This window comes from Grammomys surdaster, unplaced genomic scaffold, assembly GCF_004785775.1.
Source record: "Grammomys surdaster isolate TR1022 unplaced genomic scaffold, NIH_TR_1.0 126197, whole genome shotgun sequence".
In the NCBI taxonomy this organism is placed as follows: Eukaryota; Metazoa; Chordata; class Mammalia; order Rodentia; family Muridae; genus Grammomys; species Grammomys surdaster.
In genome coordinates, this window is record NW_021621002.1 from 395,904 (window position 1) to 402,855 (window position 6,952).

Sequence of the window (6,952 nt, forward strand, 5' to 3'; positions counted from 1 at the left end):
AGAGAGAGAGAGAGAGAGAGAGAGAGAGAGAGAGAGAGAGAGAGAGAAATCGATTATTGGAATACCAGGTCTAAGAATAGATCACAAGTATAGTGTGTTCTGGTGCTGCTATTGTGCATGCATTTACATCACTTGAATGAAGAGCTGAGTCATATCAAACATGTTCACTAAATAAAATAAGCATAAAGGAAAATGGAAGTCTGTCCTCTGTTTTCTGGGTGACCTGTACAGATCCACAATCATCCTGCCTAGTGCACCAGTGCAGATTTTTAAACCAAATTATTCAAAACAAACTAAAAATTTTGTAATTCTTGTAAACATAAACTTATGTTTCTGACAACTGGTTTTCATGATGTTGATACTCTGGACCAGAAAATTAATGATTATTTTGTTTCATTTCATTCAGAATAATTTTATAATTATACAGTCTCAGTATTCCACTTTAATTTTCTTGAATTTGTGCTTGTGTGTATGAGAGGAAGACAGACAGACAGACAGACAGACAAGCAGGCAGACAGAAGCACAGATATAGGGTCTTAACCTGTACCTGAGACTGACTTCAATCAAACCTATGATGCTCCTATCTTAGTCTTGAAAATTCTGGGATCAAAACATGTGCCACCACACCTGCCTTCACTTTCCAATTTAATATCATATATATGTATATATGTATGTATATATATATATATGAATGTATATATATGTATGTGTATGTATCTATATATGTGTGTATATATAAGAATGCATACAAATATGTAATTGACATTCTAGAAAAAATGGAATTGCGATATAAATCACCTAAACGTAAATTACTTGGCATTGTATCTATGCGGACATGTCTGAGTGTAAATGGATTTTACCCAACAACTGTATTTTGTGACTATTTGAGAAAATCTTAGCAATTTTTAAATAAAATGATTTTATACTATTCAAGAATTGTGAATATATTTCTCACTGCTAATGAAAAGCTTACTCAATATTATTCAGTTTCAATGAAACAAGGTTCAATTTAGAACACCTAAAATAAGAAAAAGGAATTCATTTTGATAAAATGACTAAAACCCCTACTGAAAACTACAATTATGTAAGGATAACTTTAAAAGCCCTTAATAAATGAAGTGAGATTTCCAAATATTTGTGAAGTGCCAATTAAATATCTACTTTATGAGAAATCATTGCAAAAGATTAAACAAATCTATGTAAACTTTTAAAAGTCATATGAGGCTAAGAGAGTTATGCTTTACTATGTCATTTATTGAAACTTTCCTAGGAATTCATCATCATACACAAATTTAACACACTAGAAAATTACTTATAAACACAATAGTTAATTTTTGTTGTGTATTCATACCTTGAGTTTCATGTAAATAAGAGAGCTCAATCAGTTAACTTGAGAAAAGAGTAAATGGGAAAAAATAATTCAAATGCATCAATATAATAAATAGACTCCAGGAAAAAATAAATGTCTGTCATTTGGTTTTCACTCCCTAAGACAGCTCAGGTGTTTTGTTACAGGGATGGAAAAGTAAAACAGTTGGCCACACCTAGGTGGAACCATGGTTTTAGAATTCTTAAAGCACACACTAAGTAAAATCCTTTACCTTATAGGCTCCTTATAAGGTTGAGATGGAGTTACTTTTTAAATATATGTCAGTGTACATTCATTATAAAAAGTAATGGAAGTCATGAGAGTTTCATTTAATACATCATACTCAGTGATCATCTTGAGCCTATTAGCTGATTCTGTCTCTATCCATCCTTATGCTAGGCCTTGTCTACTAGCACATATAGAATAGATCAAACTGAGTAAAGTCAGTGTTCTTTTATTAATCATTACACTGATACACTTATGTCTGCAATCATCTCTGGTTTACTTATGATACAACATAGCTCAAAAGTAAACTTCTATGAAAAAAATCTCTAATCACTTATTATAAAATCCTGCTTTTTCCTACCACCAACTGCTCTCACTATAATGAAGAGAATTGAAAGAAAAAAACCACTCACCATCTGAGCCTGCCATAAACATCCTTGTAGAAGGAGACCCTAAGAAGTAGTTATAAAGAAGAAGTGCCATCAGCTCATCTCCCTCTAGACCCACAGTTATCATGTCAACTGGAAAAGGTACTTCTGACTTTGACATTGTTATGAAGTGGTAACATCAAATGGAAAAGTGAACTTCCCTAATTCCATGGAAATAGCAAGAGTGGGAACAGCTGAGCTCTGTGTTTCCCATGTGTGAGATACTTTCTGCAGGCCCTAATTGAGTGTGTGGATGAACTAATACCAGTCCTTGTGAACAAAACAAAAGAAAGAATAATAATATCCATTTTAAAGAAATAGAAAAACAATTTAGATTTCCCAAGATATCCATCCTGTTTCTAAAGCATTTGTGGTGCCCTCCAAACTTTCCTGACATTGGCAGCAGTGTCTCACCTAGAAATTAACCGTGCTTTGAAAAAATTAGGAAAATGTCACCTCTTCCAAACAAACTAAGGGTAAGTGATTTATCTTACAGAACACACACACATCAGAAAATATAACTATATGATCAGCAGAAATAGGGATTTGGGGCAAGAATTGTTAGTTCAGTTGGCTTAGTGTATGCCAAGAAAGTATTGAGTATGTGGGACACCATAAAACACATCAAAACTTCAAATTATAGGAACTGGTGGCAAAGAAGAATTCAAAGTAAATGGCAAACACAAGAACTTCAATAAGATTGTAAAGGAAAACTGCACAAAAGACCCAACGATATAGTTAAGAATCCTACAGAATGAAACAAAAAATGAAGAAAAGACAACAAACAAAAAATTCCATGAATCCTATAGTTAAAACCACTAAGTGTACAAAACAAATTAAAGCAAAATGTGAATTGATAGCTCGAAAAGAAAATGCAAGTCACAAATAAATAAAAGCCATCATATGGAAAGGTGAATTTACCTAATTACAGGACAATATTGGAATAGGAAAAGCTGATTTCTCAAGGTACACTTTCAAAGCCAGAAGAGCCTGCAGCAACACATACCAAGCCCCTCTTGACAACCAATTTAAACTGATATGTTCACCAGTACTACCTGGATGAATGAAAAACAGTTTTCCACAACATTAAAAAAATTAAAAAAACTAATATTCCACAAGCTATACTTAAATTAAAACAGAAAGTATTACTTTGGACTGAAGAGAGGAACAAATATACCAGAGAGGCTAAGAAAAAAAATATGAAGCTATAATTATCAGAACAAAAGTTACCACTAAGATCACAAAACCAAAAATCAACATCATTATTACCAGACTAGCACACACATTTCAATAATAATACAAATATGAATGACCTCAATTCACCACTCAAAAGACAGAGAGTGAATGAATGGATCAAAAACTAAATCCAATTCTCTACTGCCTACAAGAAACACACCTTAGTTTTAAAAGATAGGCATAAGCTTTGAGTAAAATGATAGGCAAGCGTACCCCAGTCAAATGGAATTAAGAAAGCAGGAGTCACTATCCAAACATATGACAAAATAGATCCATTCCAAAAAGGGTTACAGAAATCAATGCTAACAATAAGTATTAAAGAGGTGCATAGGTAATGATTATTTTCACATCTCACTATACATTATTTGGCCTATAGAAAAAAACAGAGAACTCCATCATACACAATTCATTCATGGAGAATGACTGTTGACTACGATGAACCAAATGTGAAAGTTTCTGTAATGGCACTGTTTCTACAGGATGTGACATCTTAGCCAATTAACATATTTCCTGATGCCTGTAAGCTGATAGTGATCTCACAAATGCCTTCAAAAATACTTGTTCAAAAGGCCCAACAAAAGAAAGGTGTTTCCATTTAGCAATGCCAGGAGCAAATCTTTACATTTCTACCTCAAAATATACTAATTTGCAAGCCCTATATCATAAATTAGTTTAAAGAAATTGTAATTTCCAAATTTACCTCAAGATATCATGCTGGTCTACTATATTGATGGCAATATACTGTTTGGACCAGATAAGCAAACAGTAGCAACCTGTTGAGTCTTGATAAAACACATGAACATTAGAGGACTGGAAAATAATTCTAACCAAAATTCAAGGACTTTCTACCTCAATGAAAGTGAGTCCATTTTTTTCAACCCAAAATGTATGCTGTCTACAAGAAATGCAGGCACAGAGGATGGAGCAGAGACTGAGGGAATGGCTAACCAATAACCAAACCAACTTGAGACCCATCCCATGGGTAAGCACCAATCCCTACCTCTATTAATGATACTCTATTATGCTTACAGAAATGAGAAAGTTGTCCTCTGAACGGCTCCATCCAACAGCTGACTCAGACAGATATAGATACCCACTACCAGAAACTGGATAGAGCTTGGGGACTCTTATGGAAGAACAGGAGGAAAGACTGTGTGTTGTTGTGACTATTTAAACTCGGCTTCTGGTTAAGCAGACTATCTAAGCTGCAGCGGCTCTGCCTAACCCAGTCGCCACATTTCTCGGCCGGAGGCCATGTGAGTGCTGCAGCTAGAATTGGCCCACTAGAAACACCAGCTCTGCCACCCACAAGATGTCAGTGTGGGAGATGGCTCAATCTCCCACGCTGTCTCTTCATGGCTGGGCATTACCTAGACCATCCCACTATCCATGTGGGCCCAGTAGAAAGATGAGACTCCAATGCTTAAAGATTAATCAAAGGCTTATGATCAGTAACAAGATAGCCATACAATCAGAAGTGTAACCCAATACCCAACCTTGGTATACCAACTACCTTTGACTGCTACAGGCACGTGAACATCCGCCTCCATCTCCCTCCTCTCTCTCTCTCTCTCTCTCTCTCTCTCCCTCTCTCTCCCTCTCTCTCTCTCTCTCTCTCTCTCTCTCTCTCTCTCTCTCTCTCCCTCTCTCTCTCTCTCTCTCTCTCCTTACTCCTCCTCTTCCTCTTTTAACTCCTCCCACCTTAGCTCCTCCTACATATCATCCTTTCTGTTAAAAAACTTTCTTTCAAAATACAATAGAGCATAGCTACACCAATTTATATCAGTAAGGTACAAGATAGACCTAATACCCAGTCCATCATTTTGTTGACTAAACAGAAACTCTGTCATCTCTCCTAACTAAAAGACTTAGTTCTGAACCTGGCTTATGTCCTGGCTTTAGAATGAATGTCAGCTGAAAACCATCCTCTCAATCTGTTCTCTCAAAGTAAATAGCCTGGGTTGGCTATGAGACTGTAAGTCTTCAACCCTGTCAGAAATCCAGAATGACTGAATTAACTAAAATCATGGGAAGTACAAAGCATAGCTTCTAAAACTTAGCCAATTTATAGAGACCGCTGAACACCTGGACAGTCCCTAAACCTCAAAACATTGGAGCATCTGATCTTCAGCCTTCTGGCCCAGGATCATCTGACAGACCTAGTAATCCAGAATTTTTAAGGACTGATTACTTTGTCTTGGCAGACATAATCAGGCGACTATTCTGCAAGTGTGTCCTTTTCTGGACAGTGATTAGTCTGTAGATGAAAAGAGGCAATTTTTTCCTAGTGGCTGTCTCAACACAACTGGAGTAACTGCAAAGATGCTCAATTTCTTCTTAGAATCAAAGACAGGAAGCTGTCAGGAGCAGACAGGTCTCTAATCAAAATGAACATTAATACAGAAATGTTAGTAACGTCACTTCTGTGGACTTCTGATGTTTTTGAAGACCAACTATCTATTTAAAGCAATCTGGACTGTTGTCCATTAAGTCCTCTCTGATATTTCTAATTAAAATCTAGAAAACACCATAACAATAAACTCAGAGCCATGCAATTGCTATAGGCCCTTAACTCACAGGCTAACCATCTCAAATCACTTTTAAAAAAGTTGAAGGGGGACTGGGTCTAAGCCTTGTATTCCTAAATGTGTTATATAGGCACAATGCCTATGAGAATAACAATATTAATCTCACTTTTATATCAAAAAGAAACTCATACCAACGAAAACCTTAAATTTGAAATGAAAGTAAATTTTGTACCATTTAAGAAATTAAAACTTCAGCTTAATGACAATTATACAGATTTCTGCCAGTAGGTTATGGCTATGGCAATAAATCCTAGCTATTCCTCCATGTTCCAACAAAACCACTACTTTTCCCTAGAAAGACAGCCCAATATTAATCACCTCAGTCCCCAAGACCAGGGAATAAGGGTGTCGAATCTTCATTAACTTCTTCAAGCTGATTACAGGCATTGAGATATTAGAAGAGGGGCAGGAGGAAGAGTAAATTGATAAACCTCTGACATCTGTGTCTTCACTATCCAGCTGTAATTTCAGGACATCATAGGTTCGAGCAGGTCTGCTTATCTTGCTTAATGAGTAGATACACCAAGGCTGTGTATTCTGCAATATATAATTCTCAAAACAAATTTTAGTATCAAGATAATTTTTTGTTTGAATTCTGGAGTCTAGTTTTCTGGTGGCCTGCCTCAGTCATGTCTAATCCATATAATTCTGGGAGGTAGAAATATCTTAATCATCTCTTCTGAAAACACACAGACAAAAGCTTTTTCCCAAAAAAAAAAGCATTTCCTTGAGCCAGTAATCAGAAAACCCTTTTTCCCAGAGGAAAAATATAACCACAAAACTGAAAATCACACCCATCTTGAAAATAAAATCAACTTAATAACTAAAATACTGTATGTGCCTATTCTTTAGGCCTTCCCTATTTTGCCAAGCAGGAAAAGAACCCAAAATTCCCGTGGAGCTCACGTTAGACAGAACCTGAGTCTCCTGTGAGGCAATATAACTTTATATCATCTAAATACATCTGATGATACACTATCTTTCTGTTTGGCCCTCTGCCTAGAACAGTTTTTTATTTATACCATCTATCTGTTTGGCTCTGTACTCCAGAGCAGCTTCCACTTGTACACTGTACTCTCTACTCTAGAGCTGGTGACAATTTTCCC